A 17,343-nucleotide genomic window follows, 5' to 3' on the forward strand; every position below is an offset into this window, starting at 1 on the left:
GAAGGCAGGAAAGAAGCAAAAGGAGGGACAAAGACATAGGAAGGGCCACATGAAACCCAACCACGTAGAGAATTACTTTAAATTTAGTTGGACCAATTAATTCTAATTAAAAGGCAGAAGTTGTCAGGTTGGATTAAAAAAGCAACCTCCAGTTACATGCTATTTACAAAAGATGCACTTCAAAGTTAAAGACACAAATAGTTTGATGTAAAAGAATAAGTCACACTGTGAACAGGAAGCATAGAGAAGCTGTCACTGCTCTGTCAGCACCAGACAAAGCGGACTTGCAGACAGAGAGTGTTCTAGGAGGTTGGAGGCCCGCTTCGTACTGGTAAGCGGGCAGGGCACGTGGGGCACAGAGCAAGCCAGGTGTGCAGGGGCCTGGGCACCACCTTCAAAATTCATGATGCAAAAAAACACCAATTCTGATACATCCACCATCGCCATCAGAGGCCATTAACTTTGTAACACTTTTGTGTCTGGACATTATGCGCCAATTCCATGGCCTTGGCATTCACAGAACACCACACTCTACACGACACTAAGTGTTCACTGAGATACACTGGTCTACAGAAAGTGTCAATAATTTGTTTAAAAATTAATATGTAACAGAGAATGTCTTCTGGCTAAAACAGATCTCAGTTTGAAGAAAAAAAAAAAACACCAATAGGATATCTAGAAAGTCTCAAAACTGCTGGCAATAAAGTAGGCTTCTAAATAGCGCCTGGGTCAAAGAAGAAACCACTTGGAAACTAGAAAGCTTACTAATAAAAATGACAACCAAAATTTGTGTGAAATGGCTGAAGGGGGCCACAGGGGGTACTTACGGCTTTAAATGCATATTTTACGGGGCGCCTGGGTGGCTCAGTCGGCTGAGCGTCCGACTTCGGCTCGGGTCATGATCTCACAGCTCGTGAATTCGAACCCCGCGTTGGGCTCTGTGCTAACAGCTCAGAGCCTGGAGCCTGCTTTGGATTCTGTGTCTCCCTCTCTCTCTGCCCCTAACCCCTCTCTCTGTCCCTGTCTCTCTCAAAAATAAATAAACATTAAAAAAATTTTTAAATGCATATTTTATGAGAAGAAGGGTTAAAATCAATGATCTAAGTTTTCTCCATTAGATGCTAGAAACAGAAAAGCAAGTTAAATCCAAATAATCAGAGTGTAACAATAATAAATATCTGTGCAAAATCAGTACAATAGAACTATAACAGACAATAGACTAAGTAAAGAGAGTCAAACACAGGTTCTTTGGAAATATTAACAAAATTGTTAAATCTCTAGGAAGGAAAATAAAGACAATGAGAAGACACAGATTACAAATATTAGAAAGGAACACTGGAATATCACTACATATTCTACAGATGATTTTAAGTAGGAAACTATGACAGCCTACTTTATGAAGATAAATTTTGTGACTTAGGTAAAACGGAAACATTTCTGAAAAGCAGAACTTAACAAAACTGACTCAAGAAGAAATTAATAGTCTGAATAGCCCTATAGTTAATAAAGATTGGAATAACCAACATCTTTCTATGGAGAAAACACTGGACCCAGATGGCTTTATTAATTACATCAAATTCTTACAGAAAATGAAATATCAACAATCTTACACAAACTCTTTCAGAAAGCAGAGGAAGCCTGAAAATTTCCTGACACATTTGGTGAGGCCAGTATTAATCTGATATCAATACCCAGTTAAAGATTGTCTAAGAAAAGCACGGACCTATGTCGTCATGAAAATGAACAAAAAATATCAGGAATATTCTCACATCCAATCTAGTAGTATATAAAAAGTAAATCACAGGGTTATTAAGTGGGGTCTGTCTCTGGAATGCAGGTGTGGGTTCAACATAAGAAAATCCACCAGTGTGGGTTCCCACTGGGGAGTAGAAGCCTAACCTGCGTAAACTAAACCCGCAATAGACTAAAATTTCTGGGGGGGGAAATAACTACACGGATGCTGTGAAGAGTGAGCAAAACAGGTGGTTTTTGGGTAGGTGTCGAAACCTGGAAGATGGTCCTCGCTGAGGGTGGGGGAGGCCCAGAGGTTGGACCCCAGGGCCCCGGGCTCACTCGCATGGCCGTGTGCAGAAGCACTGTGTTGGCCCCCGCTCCACACCCTGGATGGGATTCGAGCTCCCGCACGGGGTGACGGTTTCTTGGTGGCCCGGCTGCTGCTCCTGGTGGCCGCGAGGGGCACGTGTCAGTGTGTCTGTGCACTTGCCTGCCATCCCCGTGGCTCCAGGTGCCCTGTAGAGGGTCCGGCTCATTCTTGGGCTCAGCGACATCTCATTTCCTTCCTACTTGCTGTGCCAGCTGACCCGTGGCCCCTTTTTCTGGGCCTTCTTTTGCTTTTTCTCTGTTGTCCCTGTCCTGCTTTGTTTTGTTCCAAATTCCAGAAGTTCCTTCTTGGCGAGGCCTTGTCCAGAGAGTCCTAGATGATGGGTGTGAGCCTCCGGCCTGTTCTGTCCTCCAGCAGACCCCGCCCGGTGCCGTGGGGCGGGAGGAAGTGCATCCAGTCCCAGCTGCCCTGCCGAGGCCTGTCGGACACGTCTCCCGTCTCTGCTTTTCCCTCATGGTGCTACGGTCACCACATGTGGTGGATGCAGTGGGTGGGACTTGGATTGTGGGGTCTGTGGGAAGACCTTCTACAGTGGGTTGAAATGTGTCCCCAGAAAACATGTTCAAGTCTTAAGTGCCAGTCCCTGTGTCAGTCCCTGTGTCTGTGACCCGATTTAGAATAGGGTCTTTACGGATGTCATTCGCTTGGGGGCCTCGAGATGAGATTATCCCTCAGTCCCAAGAGAAGAGAAGGAGATTGGACAGGAGACCGAGGTTGGAGTGACCACTGCCAGCCAGGCCACACCAAGGATGCTGGCAAAGGCATGGGGTGGGTTCTCCCCTGGATGCCCTGGAAAGACTCGGCCCTGCCCATCCCTGCCTTCTGGCCTCTAGGACTGGGGCGGCGGTGGGGGGGGGGGGGGGGGTGGGTGTGGTGATGAGTTTCTGTGGTTTTAGCTGCTAAGTTGGTGGTGCCGGGAAACTAGGAAACTAGTGTGTCAGTGGCTGCTGCTTGTTGGGGCAGCTCTCACCGGGTGCCCCACACCCCGTGGTTCACGGACGTCTTGTCAGGGTGGCTCTCACTGGGTCCCCCAGAGCCTGAGGCTCATAGAGCTCCCATCAGGCAGGCAGCTGTCTCTCCAGGCTCTGGAGGCTGGAAGTGCGGGATCAGGTACTGGCAGACCTGGTGTCTGGGGACAAGGGCCCTTTCTCGCTGTCCCCTCGCGTGGGCTGGGGGTGGGAGCTCTTGGGGTCTTTTCTAAGGACTGATCCTCAGAACGGGACCGATCCCCTTCACGGGGGCTCCACCCTTTGACCTGATCGCCCCCACAGCCTGCCTCCTAAAACCATCATCCTGGGTGTTGGGTTCCAACTTGTGACGTCTGTGGGGACACAACATCCAGTCTAAAGCACCTGGTCTGATTTAGAGTGTTAGCTGCGGTTTTGGTTCCGCCGTCGAGGTCCCACACCTGCCTTTTATAGGGACATTTGAGGAAGAAGCTGCAGAACTCTGCCGTCACTGCCACTGTGGCCTCAGATTTGGTTCACTCACCGCCTCGTGCAGTGTGGACCCCCTCCTCCAGCCCCTGCCTCCCCATCCCCTGCAGACGGTGTCTGGCCCCCGGCTGCCACTCTGTCCATCACTGTGATCCTGGGCTGCCCCCTGCCCCCGGAAGCTGGGTCCCCTGCACCCCGAACCTGCATCTCCCCCCGCTTCATTCATTTGTGGTTTTGTCTACCCACCTTTTCATGGCAGAGCTCGGTGGTCTTCGTTGCTGCGTGTCTGGAAATGCCTTTATTTCCACGGCGCTGGTTTTGCTGGTTGAAGAAATCACACCAGAGGCAGTGTTCTGTCATTGTCCAGAACCAGTGCTGGGGACACCCAGACAGTCCCGTGCTCGTTCTCTGTATATGATCCATTTTTCCTGTCTGGAGGCCTTTAGTGGGCCCCTCATCACAGCCGTGGGCACTTCGTGGACCTCTGGGGGCATAGGGGACATTTCTCGTCTTACTTCTGTGGCTATCCGAAGGTAGACTTTCTGGTTGTCCTAACTCTTTTCTTTCTTTCTTCTTTTTAAAAAATATTTATTTGCTTGTGGGCGAGTACAAGTGGGGGAGGGGCAGAGGGGGGGTACGAGGATGGTCTGCGGGCTCTGTGCCGAGGGCTGTAGCAGCAAGCCCGACACGGGGCTCGAACTCACGAACCAGGAGATCATGACCTGAGCTGAATTCGGATGCTCGAGCGGCCGAGCCCCCCAGGTGCCCGTGTCCTGGGAGTCGGACACAGGACGTCCTGTCCTAAATTGTTAACGTCTTCCCTGCTGCCTCTCATCTCTAGCAGATTTCAGTCCTTCATTTCCTAGTTTGTCCTTCGGATTTTTAATTTCACCTCTCTTAATTTTAATTTTAAAGAGACCTCTCTCTTCCTTGTTTTCTAGAATTCTAGCATTTTTTGTTTAATGAGTTCATTAACCTGAGAGTATTTCTTCTGTGTGATTTTTTTCCTCGTTTTTTTTTCCGTGTTATTATCTGTTTCCTTCAGATTCCTTTTCTGCCTTTGTTTCTTCTGCCCTCTATCTCGTGCTTGGCTGTCTGCCCGAGCTCGCAGCGACGAGCTGGGGGGCCAGAGGCGCCCGGCGTGGCTGGGGTGTGCCCGCGGGCCGACTACAGTGCGGCTGTGGGGGGCGGGGGGCATTCGTGTACAGAGACGCTCTCCCCGGGCCCGGTGATCGCCAGCACAGGCCTCTGCCTGCCAGGGCTCAACCTGGCACCGCAGGGGGTTGGTGGGGTGGGGACAGAAGTGGGGGGTGGCCCGAGAGACCCAGCCTCCCGTGTGCCGTGCTGTTCAATGCTCATGAGGACCTGGCCTCGCCCCACCTCTGAGGGTCCCTCATGCCCCCTGTCTGGGCCCTGTGTGTGAGATTGCTCTGGGGAGCGAGTCCCTGGCGTGCGGTCGGGGAGGGGGGGCTCATCCGTGAGTCTGCAGGCCCTCCTGGTCGTCCGCCTGCTCTGTCCACGAGTCTCGGCACCCCCGTCTCTGACCTCACTCCTCATGCCCACGACCACCGGCTCCCAGCTCGCCTGGAGTGTTCTCCTGGGTTCCCTGGGTGCCCGAGGCAGGAGCGGCCTGTGCGGCGGCCTTGGCTTCGAGAAGTCGCGTGTCCTCCCCCGCCCACTTCCGGTTCTCACGTCATCTGTCGGCCGTCTCGTATCTACTCACCCTCTGCTCTGTTTTTCTGGTCTTGTGTGTTTATAAGTTTTAGTTCCTACACGGTTTTTCGTGGGTTAGGGCCAGATGGAAGCCTTGATGTTTAAATTGCATGGTTACTGGGTGTTGTATGGAAACCAATTTGACAGTAAATTTCATATATTAAAAAATAAAAAAAAAAAAATAAATAAAAAAAAAAATAAATAAATTGCATGGTTATATTCTGTGTCTTACTGGGGAGCCTCCTTAGGTCTCGCCTAGAGAAGGGCAGGCGTGTGGTGGGCACCCCGTGCTGGGCCAATGGTCTACAGTCATCGGCCTGGAGCCAGCAGCAGGCAGGAGTGTGGTGGGCACCCCCAGGGTTCGGCCAGTGGTCTACAGTCATCGGGCCTGGAGCCATCAAGCAGGAGTGTGGTGGGCACCCCGGGTCAGGCCAATGGTCTACAGTCATCGGCCTGGAGCCAGCAGGCAGGAGTGTGCTGAGAACCCCCAGGGTGGGGCCAGTGGTCTACAGTCGTCAGCCTGGAGCCATCTTAGTGGAGTGAGCGTGTCCCCCACCCACCTCAAGATCAGGTGCTTAGCCATTCAAGACCTAAATCCTAAGGAGCACTTTCCCTGGGCAGACAGGGCCACAGGGACAAGATGCCTGGACCATGACCCTGGTCACAGTGGAGCCCACGTCCTCAGCTTTGGGGTCCACCCAGACTGGCCAAAGATGGCATCCATTGTCCCAACGCCCCTGTGTGGACTCAAGGTGACCAACAGTGAGGAAAATGCTTGCCCGGTGCCCAACACGCAGGCAACCCTCAGCCAATTCTGGCTTCAGCTGGTTCCCTGCGGACCAGAGGAAGTTAGGTGCCCGCACGCAGCGTGGAGGGAGATGATCACAAGAGGCCCGGGGTGCTGCTGGGGTCATGCGTGCATGCACACAATCCCTCCCAGACTCTGAGCCCCCAAGAGCGTAAGCCAAGGGTGCTTTCCCATGATGCATCAGTCCCACCTCATCCCAGCCACCGGGAGGGGTCTCTCCCTCCACCTGGACTGGGTGGTCAGCCTGGGGGTGCAGTGGGGGCTCACCATGGTGAGGGGTGGGGGAAGTGGAGGGAGAGCCCCCAGACAGGGCTCGAGAGACTGTTCTGTCCCCGTCTGGGGAGACGCAGGCCACGTGGTGGCCTCTCGGTTGCTCACCAAGTTATCCTGATAGCTTTCTCTTTGTTACAGAATTTGCCACAGGAACTAGATTCCTTATGGTGAAAATGATGTTTATTCTCCGTGAAGGTTAAGAAAAACAGCCCTTGAGATGGAATGGGCTTTTGTCAGAGAACCGTAGTTTTTTAACGAACAGGATTATGTTTATACAATTGTGCATTTTGTGTGCACAGTTTTTAAAAAGGAGTGAGGAACTGTTCAGAGTAAAATGAAATCCTTTAATTAGAAAGCACTTGGAAATGCAGAATAGAAATAATACCACACTCGCAGCTCTGGGGAGTCTCCTCGGAGGGCCTAATAACATGTGTGTAGACTGCTGGGTTTCTGCTGAAAATAAGCTTCCCGTGTGGGAGCTGCAGGCCAGGACGCTTTGGAAGGACGAAGTGTGCCCGAGCCCGCACGAGCACGGCACGTCCCTGGGGGGCCCGCGTTCCTGCCTGGCCCCCTGATCTGGTGCAGGGGGCCTCCAGGCCACGCTGGGGGAACAGACGTTTGGGGCAATGAGGGGAGGCTTCTGTGGCTTGGAAGAGACAGTGGCTGTGAGGGGAAATGGGGTCCTGGACCGATGGGGTCGGGCCGGCCGGGGGACGCTCTAGGCTAACGGGACCCAAAGGAAAAGGGACGACTCAAGACAACAGCGATTCTCCGGATCAGTGGTGCTCAGCGGGGTGACTCAGCCCCCTTGGCGACATCTGCAGACGTTTTCAATCGTCATGGCTTCAGGCAGGTGCTGCTGGAGCCAATAGGAGAGGCCAGGGATGCTGCTGGGGGGGTCACCAGGTCTACCTGTCACTAATGCCGCAGCCGAGGAATTCCCGTGCGAAGCCCAGAACTCTGGACTTCCTGCCCAGTGTCTTTGCTTCAGGTTTCTGCGTTTGCCGACGACCTAGCTGGAAAAACTTGGGGGGCAAGTAGTGTGGTTCCGGGTGCAGTGCCGCTGTAGCCGACTGGGTCGGAGTTGTGCACAAACGGACTCCTGACGGAGACGCCGCCGTGCGGTTGGGAGCTGCGTGGTCCCTCCTGGGCCGGAGCTGGTGGACTTTCAGGGCTTTACCCCACGCAGCCAGGGCAGGTCGTACAAGAAGACGTTGATTTCCCTCTCCTGGTTTATGGGATGTGGAAAGATGCGTCTGTATCAGCCAAGCACCCGCACCTCGGTCTGGTTTCAAAGACTGTAAATGTGAAAACAGCCCAGGAGGGGGTCACATGGAGGTTCTTATTAACCTCTTATCCCTTCCTGTGAATGAGGCTATCGATTCCAGACCATATTGATCATTGGCTGAAACCAGAGGGACTTCCATATTGATCATCAGCCAGAAGGTTCTGAAGATTGGACAGACAGCCTTGCTGAGTGTGGGGCCTGCTTGGCAGGAGGAGGGAAGGAGGGGGCCCGAGGGTCTGGGAGGTGTGAGGCCGGCAGCACTTGGAGGTGGAGCGGAGGGCAGCCCCTGGGGAAGGGACTCTGTTCGGGGCACTGCGCTCAGGCTGGTCGTGGGCCCCGGCGGGACTAGGAAAACAGCGGGAGCTTCCAGGAGGCAGAGTCATGTATGGCGGGAGCTCTTCGATGGTCTGTCCTCCACAAAGCAGGAACTCTCGGTCACAGAGGAAGCTACTGAAGATTCTGGGGAGGAGCATCGCGTGTGTAGACCGGAAGCTTCTCAGGATCCATCATTCTCTGGAAGTCAGTCATTCTAGAACACCGACAACCCCAGAAAGGAGGCAGAGATCTAGTGACTCCGCTGACGGGTCTGTCAGAGCGACCTTCACAGTATGTTCCAGACCCCACCACCCCGCACAGCCCCATGGCCACCCCTCCCGTCTGCCATCACTGTCTCTGTCTGGACACGGCCGTGGCCCCAGATGGCCTCCGTCTGGGCCCCTTTTCCAGTTTGTTCTCTGAAGAGCAGGATAACCTTTCAAATCATATTTTTGCTCACGTCTGTATTGTTCATAATGTATGGCGGCCCCCGTCACACCTCGAGGGAACGAGAGGCTGTACATGGTTTGCAAGACCCCCCTGCTTCCTCCCGGGCTGTCGTCCTGGCTGAACGGACGATGCTGTTACCTGAGGACGCTGCGACACTGACACCGTCCGGCCAGAGGCTCTTCCCTCTTGGTGTGGCTGCTGCTGGAAAGTTCTCTCCTGTCCGGGCACAGCTCATCTGACCCTCTGAATGCCGTCTCTTTCGAGGGATTTTCCATCTAAAAATCTCTAACTCTCTCAACTCTTACACTCCTTTATTCTGTATTATCACCACTTGGAATTACATTGCTTATTTATTTGGTTGCTCTTGCCTAGTTCCCCACTGAATCGTAGGCCCCATGTTGGCAGGGGCTCTGTCACTTCTGTCTGTCCTCTTAGTGACGAGGACAGTGCCTACATTAGCATTAGCACTAAGTCAACATTTGTTAAGTAAATGCCGAGTCATCAGCAGAGGGACCAGGAAAAGAAATACACAAATTAACTTAAGGAATGAAATTTAATTAATACATTTAATAAAACAAAATCATAAAGCTTCAACGATACGTTTAATAACATAAAATGAATGTTGTCAAAATGCTTAGATAGGCAGGGGTCCACAGCAGACGCTTGGTTACCAGAGGTTAAGTCAGTTCCACAATGGTCGACCTGAAGCACAGGGTGGGACGGGCCCTCTGAGTGGTTGGGACTCCACTTTATGAGAAGCAGAACGCACAGAAGTGAGGTGGCCTGGACCTCGGAGAAGACAGGGCTCCCGGAGAACTGGCCGTTGATGCTGGGAGCCTCCGGTCCCCGTTGGCAGGTGTGCGTCAGGACACGTGGCCGGAGATGGGCTTCGCAGTGCCTGACAAAGGTGGCCGGGAAGCAAACAGTGGGACGTTGTATCCTCGTGGCAGTTCTGGCGTGGCCTGTCGGCCAGGAGCTCTGAGCGCTGCAGGCACGTGTCTGGGATGCTCCCGCAGGACAGGCACCTCCAGGATCAGCAGCAGAGGGGCAGATGCCCGTCTTTGTTTACACGTGTCCCCAGGTGGCAGGGGCACGGCCCGTCGGCCGTCGGCCCAGGATCCACACGTTGCCGGTGGCCGGGCCTGCAGATTCCAGGGCAAGTATTCTCAGGGAGGGTGGCCTGCAGTGGACAGTCAGGTCAGAGGGCACGCAGAGTGTTTTTAAATGAAGAGTAAATCATGCTCAAAATTTTAAAAACTCAGGTCTACCTTCAAAGAGAAAAAAAGGGTTTTACTTCTCTTCCTACACTTTTCCTGTAATTTTTTTTTTTTTTTTTTACCTGTAATTACTCAGAATGTGGTCATGTGCTGAATACATTGTACTTGATAAATGACTCTCGGTTGGTTGGATAGGAAGATGTCACAGGTGCAAAGGAGTGAGCAAGAAAAACGCCCGCGAGGAGAGCCTTCACCCCGCATCCGGGCCACGCAGAAACGTCAGGGGCTTCTGTGGAGGGGACGTGAAGCAGCGAGGCTTGTCTGTCGCTCCTGGGCTGTGCTGCCTTCCAGGTGGGGCCCTCGGGCCCCCGCAGCCCAGGTGAGATGCGGGCCAAGCCCTCGTTCTTAACGCTCACGGACCAGAGCGTTGGAGGCCGTGACGGTCTCGTGGCGGGGTTCCTGACCATCCTGCGGTTCGTGAAGGAGACTGGGGAGGCACTGAGGTCCTGTTGGTGGGAAGGCGTGAGGTCCGGGCTCAGCGTGGGGGGTTTATTGCAGCAAGGAAGGGTTTCTGACAGCCTGACCTCGAGGAGGAAGCTGGGAGAGCCGTCAAAGGCATACGGACTTGAAGTCAGTTAGCTTTCAGAGTGAAGCCTTGCCTTATTTGTAGCCCCTGCATCCCTGGGCGTGGGGGCCGGTGGGAGCAGGGAGCAGGCCGCGAAAAGGGAGCTGGAGGGCCCGGAGTATGCGTGGCACACGCATCGTGTTCGGTTTTTAATGGTGAGGGCCTCTCTGTGGGGTGGGTGCGACTGTGCTTACGGGCAGAGAAGGAGGACGTGGGGGGATGAACGCAGGTCAGGCCCAGCTTGTTGCAAAGACCGCCCAAGACAGCCAGAGCTGACGAAATCACCCTCAGGGTGCCGTGTAGGAAGGCAGAGGGAACACCGCTAAGGCAAAGAGGTCTCCAGAACGACGGCTCTACGCGAAGGGTTTGGTCCTCCCCAGACTGTCCGCAGTGAGAGGCGCTCCTTCCTGGGTGGAAGCACCAGGAGCCGCCCACACTGAAGGCAAACCCAGGCTGCATTATAATGACTTTGGAGAGAGGGTCTTCTTCCAGTTTGGGGTGCGCTGAGGGAGGTTTGGGTTGGGCTGAGAGCACGCAGAGGCGGGGTGGGGCAGGCCTGGGGTTGCAGTGGGATGTCCCCTCCCTGGAGGCTGGGTCCTGCCCCCAGGTGAGCGGTCCAGGGCAGCTCGTGCACTGAGCTGAGTCCGTGGTTATTTGGAAGAAGGTACTCTGGGGAAAACCAAAAGATACCAAACTTCAGGATGGGCCCCATTGGTGCCAGGGAGCCGGGGTGCCGTGCTGGGGGTCATTCGCTGCTTTTCCTCCCCTACCCCTACTCAGACGGCCCCGGGGAAGGTGGCTCTCCCTGGGGCTCCAGCCTGGGGCAGCTCTCCCTCCCTCCCGCAGGTGGGAACGCATGCAGGGTCCAGAGTGCTGAAGGCTGGTGGGGTGGTAGGGGGGCAGCATGGATCGCCAAGGTCACAGTGGATGGTGGGGCGGGGGCGAGCTGGCCTGCCCCCGGTCAGCGTGTACACGGTCCGACTGCAAGCCTCTCACATCTTGAAGAACAACGGGTATTTATTCTGTGGGCTTTGGGAAATAGCCTTTGTTCCTCCTGGCCCTGGAAAAGTGCCCTTAATCCAAAGTGATTACTTTGCCGCTGACTCAGATTTATTCTTCGGTGATAGCCTCTCCTCTCGGCCTGAATCTTGGGCTCAAATTACCCGCGGCCTGTCACAGAAGGGCCATCTGTCTTTCCATTCCCGCGCCGAGAATGACATTGAGGTCTTTGTCCTCTGAAGCTTTTGTGTGTGTGCGTGTGACATTGACCTCCGTGCTCATTTCCACACGCAGTTAAGAGGAAGCATAAAAAGCACTGGGACTTTAAAAAGTAGCCTGGACAGAAGGCAATGGCTCTCCCAGCGAGGGCTCCCAGGGTCCCACGTCTCTCTCTCTCTCCTGGCCCTTGGCAGTGCTTCTGGCCACGGAGTGGGGTGCACCTGTGTGTTGTCTGGTGGGGCACGGAAGGGCTGGGGTCCTATTAACCCACTGTCTTTATTCGCAGGCTTAGAAAGGATGCAAAAAGGGCGACTGGGGTCGCCAGGAGGAGGTCTCTCCCTCCCGAGAGGCTCCTTCCTGGCAGGTTGTCTTGTTCAGGATTTGGGGAAGCCCTGCCCTCCATCCCGTCCCCTCGGCGGTAAGGACCCGGCCTGCGTGTCGTTGGCCGCGCGGCCCCCCCTCACGTCCTCCTCTGCCACCGCTGTGCTGCTGGATGCGGGACACAGAGGGACTTGCTGGCTGACCGGAAGGCGCCACCACACCGGGCGCTCGGTCTGTCTGGAGTGTCAAGATGAACATCCTTGGTCTTCGTGTCTCTGCCTGACACGAGGCCTTTGCTATTTTGCCCTAAATAAAAAATAAAATTTCAAATTAGCTGCAGTTTAGTTGTGACTCAGCCTTTAATTGCTGGGAATTAGCACTTGATCTGCCCATTATCCGTGACTTTGGGGTAACGTGTGCTGAGACGAGGGACAAGTCCTGATTATGTTCCGTCACGGAAAGGAGCAGGATCACGGACGGGCCCACGATGGAAACCCCCGCGGCGCTGTGATTCGGCTTTGCCAGGGAATCCAGCCTTCCCTTTAAGTGTGAGCAAACGCTCGTTCCGGAAATGCGCCTCGCGGAAGGAGGTGGTGTTCGGGCACTTGATCTGGGGGACGTGGGGGAGCTGCCTGACCGCTCTTGACCCACTTGAGCCCCCGTCCCCGCCACCCCGGTCCCTCAGAGCCCGAGAGTGGCGACAGAGCTCAGCCTGAGCCGACCCCCGTTGTGTTGTTTGCACCTTCTGGGGGGGGGGGGGAATTGACTCGTGGTGTAAATCTAACAAATCACGGAGTCAGAATGCCGTTTTTCTCGTGCGTGTTCTGCCTCACTTTCCTCCTTTATGAGATGAGGGAAGGAATTGGTTCCCGGGTCCCGAGCGAGCACACGGAAAGCCCGAGTGAGTGATTCACCCCACATTACACGGCTGGTGGCTGTGGGCCCGGCGCTGACCCCAAGTCATAGTTCCTAACCACAGATGGGTGGCCCGGGTCTCGTGGAGGTACCTAGATTGAAGGGCTGCTCCCACAGTCTCCACCCTCCGGATGTGCAGTGGGGACCAGACTGGTGGCCCTGGGGCCGGCGGTCTGCAACTGGTCAGGAACTGCTTTCTCAGCCAAGCTCTTCCGGGGGCGGGTCGAGTCCATGGACTGATCTGATGGGGATGAATCGTGTATCTTACAAACCGAGGGGGTGGACGAAGACGGGGCGGATTGGGAGTAAAACGCTCTGAGGAGTCGATGCTTCTGGAAATCATCACTGGCCAAACCACCCCTCCCGCCAGTGTTTACTGAGCATCTATCATAGACCAGGTGCTTTCACTCCTGGGGCTACAGCAGCAAATGACATTCAGTCCCTATCTTCTCGGAGCCTGCCAGCCACGCGGGGAGTCAACAAGAAATACTCAAGCCTATAAATTCACCAGAAAATAAGAAATGGGTAAACGGCTCAAAAGGTAAAGAGAAAAAAAAAGGCAGTAAATAAAATAAATAAAAAAAGTAAGATCAGCATTCTGAGCCAAGCAAAGGGAAGGAAACAAAGCAAAATTGTTGAAGATACGTACATTTCTATGATTTCCTGGCTTCATTGACTTTTTCAAGTAAGAGACCGGTCTAGACGCGAGGATTTGTCCCGGATTCACCGCCAAGGAAAAGGGGAGAATGAAGTGGGAAGCAAGGGGCCGGCGGTGAGCCCTCCGTGGACCGTGTCGTGAGCGACTTGGGCAGTAGCAGACCCGCCAACCAGCGCGGCCTCAGGGTGCGACGGAGGTTGGCGGTGAAGTCGGCAGGAGGAGTAGCGGTCTGGTTCCGTCCCTCGGTGCTGCGACCTCCGCCACCTCGCTCTGCCTGTCGGCGGGAAGTGAGGGCCCTGGGTGGAGCCAGCGATGGGGTCGCGGACCGAGAGTGCACCGCCCGGCGTCCTGTGAAATCAGACTCGGATGGCGCGGGATTGGGCGTGGACCCGGGTGAAACTCGCAAAGAGTGAAGAAAAGACAAGAAAGAAAGGAAGTGCCAGCAACTGGTGCTACGCGGCAGCAGGAACCTCACCGGCTCCTCAGTCCTCGGTGGCTCTGGCGCTTTCCGGGCCCTGCACACACCTGCATTCTCGCTGGCAGTTGGCCGTGTCCCTTCCAAAACCGAGGTGCCGGCGAATCCTACAGACTGCGGGGCCAGGGTCTCAGGTCTGCACCGAGGGCTGACATCGGTTTGGAAGTTAGGTGCGTGGGGACAGATGAGACCAAGGTAAATCTGTCGTAGGAACTCCAAGTGATCACTTCCCCCCTGGGGCAGGGACCGCGTGGATTTCTCAACACAGAACAGCAGAAAAAAAGGAGCCCATCTCCTGGCTTTGCAGCGGGACCGGAACTAAGGGGTGTGGCAAGGGGCCGGGCGTGCCGGGGCCTCTCCGCAGGGCACTGGCTCCGTCGCGGTGGCCGTGCGCAGCAGCTTGGGGGTGGGCACTGCTCCTCTGCAGCCCCAGGGCGAGGTTCCGTGTGGACCGCCTCCCTTCCCAGGAAGGGCACGTGGTCTCAAGGACAATGGCTTGAACTGAACACAGTTCAGAGTTTTGTGGGCCGTGAGTCCCTTTCCCTGGCAGGCACAGCATCCCCTGGCTTTGTGGCCGGAGTGCCACCCGCATGAGGGGCTCTGTGACCCCGGACACCTGGGCCAGGACAGGTGACAGCACTCTGCTCGGCCTTGTGGCTCTCTCTGCGGCCGAGGGGACTCTTCTGGGGGGCAGGCGCCCACCTTCCTTCTGCCTCCAGAGGTCGTGTGGCAGCCAGCCTCCCCTCTGTAACCTGAGTCCCTGTTGTCACTTGCCCTCAACCTGCGACCTCTGCTGCTTCCTGCCCCTCCCCGCCCCCCCGCCCCGAGGTGCCCCTTCCGCTGGCTGACATGTCTGAGTCCTGCTTGACCGTCAAGGTGAGGGTCACCAGGTGGAACCAACCTCACAGGACGGCAGGAGGTGTTCAGTGACCATTCACAGGCGGGCACCGAGGATGGGCTGCGCACCTGCCGGGACACGGGCTCCTCTCTCCTTCCAGCTCCCGGTAAGCCCCACACTCCGCACCCTCTGGTCTCGCAGACGGACGACCTTGAGCTGAGAACCGCCCGCCTGCTCTGGCTGCGGCCCACGGTCAAACCTGGTGCATCGAGGTCGTGCCCAATGGCCCGGGAGCACCTGAAGCCTGGCACGTCCCCGCAGCACTGGCACAGCCCCGGCCTGCTGCTCTCCCTGCCCTGCTCGGGTCTGACCCGCTCGTCCTTCTGGTCTCTCTCACCTGCGGACACGATTATCTGTCCTTGGCCCCGTGGCTTTGCATTTGTGGCCGGAAACCCATCCCCGTGGGGGCTACTCTTCCCTCAGCACCGGCCGTGCCTTGTGACGTGACCCCGTGTACGTGCGAGTTGTTTTCGGGGCTGCTGGCGTCGGGCAGAGCCCTGCAGGACTCCGGAGGTGAGTGCACGTGGGCCACGTGGACGGGGCCCCTGGGTTGTTCTGCCCACGCCGGGACGGGGTCGTGGGAGGATCAGCGGCCCCGGGGACTGTCGGGTGGGCAGGGGCAGACAGAAACCACTGGCCGCTTCTCCGGAGGCCGCAAGCGTGGTCACACGAGTATGGTTCCTTCTCCCGCGTGCCGGCTTCCCCTGCCCTCCTCCCTCCTGTTCTGGGTAAAATCCACGTGTTTAACAAGAAGTTAAAGGTACAGAGAACCTCATTTTGCTGGAGGTTTGTTTTATGCCTCTGCAAAATCGACGATGCCCGTGTGGTCCGGGAAGGAACGAATGCTGTGGTGCTTTGACAAGACTCAAAGCTGGAAGCTTCCCGGCCACGGGCACCGAACCCCGAGACGGGCGTCGTGGTGCGGGCCGGGGGGCCCTGCCGTCTCCCCGGATGCTGTGTGAGCGAGGGGGTATTTCGGGCTGCTCCCCGTTTGACCATCTGGCCGTTTGTATAGATTCGATTTTCCTTTTCTTTGCGAACACGGTCAAAGTAACCTACTTCCCCGTCTGACTTAAACAATAATTAAAAACACAAAATAGAGCCAGCCCCCGTCCGTGCCTCTTCTTGGCCTCAGGACCTGTCATCGATTTCCAGCGGTCTGGCCCTGCTGCGGATGGCAGAATGTCTGTGGTTCTCGAACGGTCTGCAGTCGATACCCCCCGATTCGCTCTGTGCCCTGTGGCTCCCGGCCAGCCAGCCCCTCCCCGTGGGATTCGCGCTCTGTTATATTTGACCCGCGCTCGCCACCATCACACATAATGCGTTCCCTTGGCTTTTATGTTTCTGTGTTTCAAAACCTTTAGTTTCAAGAAGGTCATAGAATCTCTTAATCGAGAGAGACCTGAGGACATTTGTAAGTGGAACCCCCAGTTTACCAGCAATATTTCCAAAGCTGGAAGTTTTACGGAAAGAATAAAAATCATGAGGCATTCGCATCACGCCTGCCTCCCTTCCTCCCTCCTTCCTTCTCTCCCTCTCCGTGTCTAAATAGGTTCGGGGGGATGTCTGGCATTCAATTCTGAGCTCGTGTTTCTTTATGCTTTCCAGACTCCATAAAGGATTCACGTTAGCTTACTGTATTAAATTATATTTGAAATAGCGATCATAATATTATTAAATAAATAGCAAACTAATAATCACAAAAAGGAGGAATAAAAATATCTTTCAGGATTTGAGAGTTAGTTGCTAAAATTGAAAGATAAAATTTGCTGTCAACTTTTCAACAGATGAGAAAGATGGAAAGGGAGAGGCTCGGTGAGGGAGAAAGGGGGGAAAATGGCTTACAGAAGCATCTAAGAGATGAGGGGGGTTGCTGAGGGAGAGAGAGAGAGGGAGAGGGGGAGAGAGAGGGAGAGGGAGACAGGAGGGAGAGAGAGAGGGAGAGAGAGAGGGAGAGAGGGAGAGGGAGAGAGAGGAGGGAGGGAGAGAGAGGGGGAAGTGAGAGAGGGAAGGAGGGAGACAGAGAAGACAGGAGAGGGAGAGAGGGAGGGAGACAGAGAGGAGGGAGAGAGGGCAGGAGAAAGAAGGAAAGAGAGAGAGAGAGGAAGGGAGATAGGAGGGGGAATAGAGAGAGAGAGAGAGAGAGAGAGAGAGAGAGCCCTCGGGCTGTCTGCCAGGGGCGTGCTTACCTTTAGGAAGAGCTGTTTGAGGCACTCGGTCCCAAGAGTGTGGCTCCTTGAGTGCGGACACAGGCCAATAGAAGAGAGACCATTTCCAGTCATGCTGGGGAGCAGCAGGGTCTGGGGAGAGACAAGACCAGCATCTGGTGAGGACACAGAGGGCAAGACAGACAGACCAGGCAGACCCATCTCGTGCCCGGGCTCATGCCCGGGTACCCCTCCCGCTGCCCCTTGGCTCCAGGGTCACCCGCCCTGAGGTCGGCACGTCCGGCCCAGGGCTTCCCTCTCCGCCTCTTTCCTTCTCTTCTCTGGCTCCCTCTTTCCATCCGTGCTGCACCCCCTCCTCCCGAGTCGGGTCTCACCACGTGCACACGGATAGCGGCTCCGGCTGGTTCACGTGTGCTGTCGTGTTCTCAGTAGCCAGCTTCGTC

Source organism: Panthera leo, chromosome A3 (genome assembly GCF_018350215.1).
Source record: "Panthera leo isolate Ple1 chromosome A3, P.leo_Ple1_pat1.1, whole genome shotgun sequence".
NCBI classification, from domain to species: domain Eukaryota; kingdom Metazoa; phylum Chordata; class Mammalia; order Carnivora; family Felidae; genus Panthera; species Panthera leo.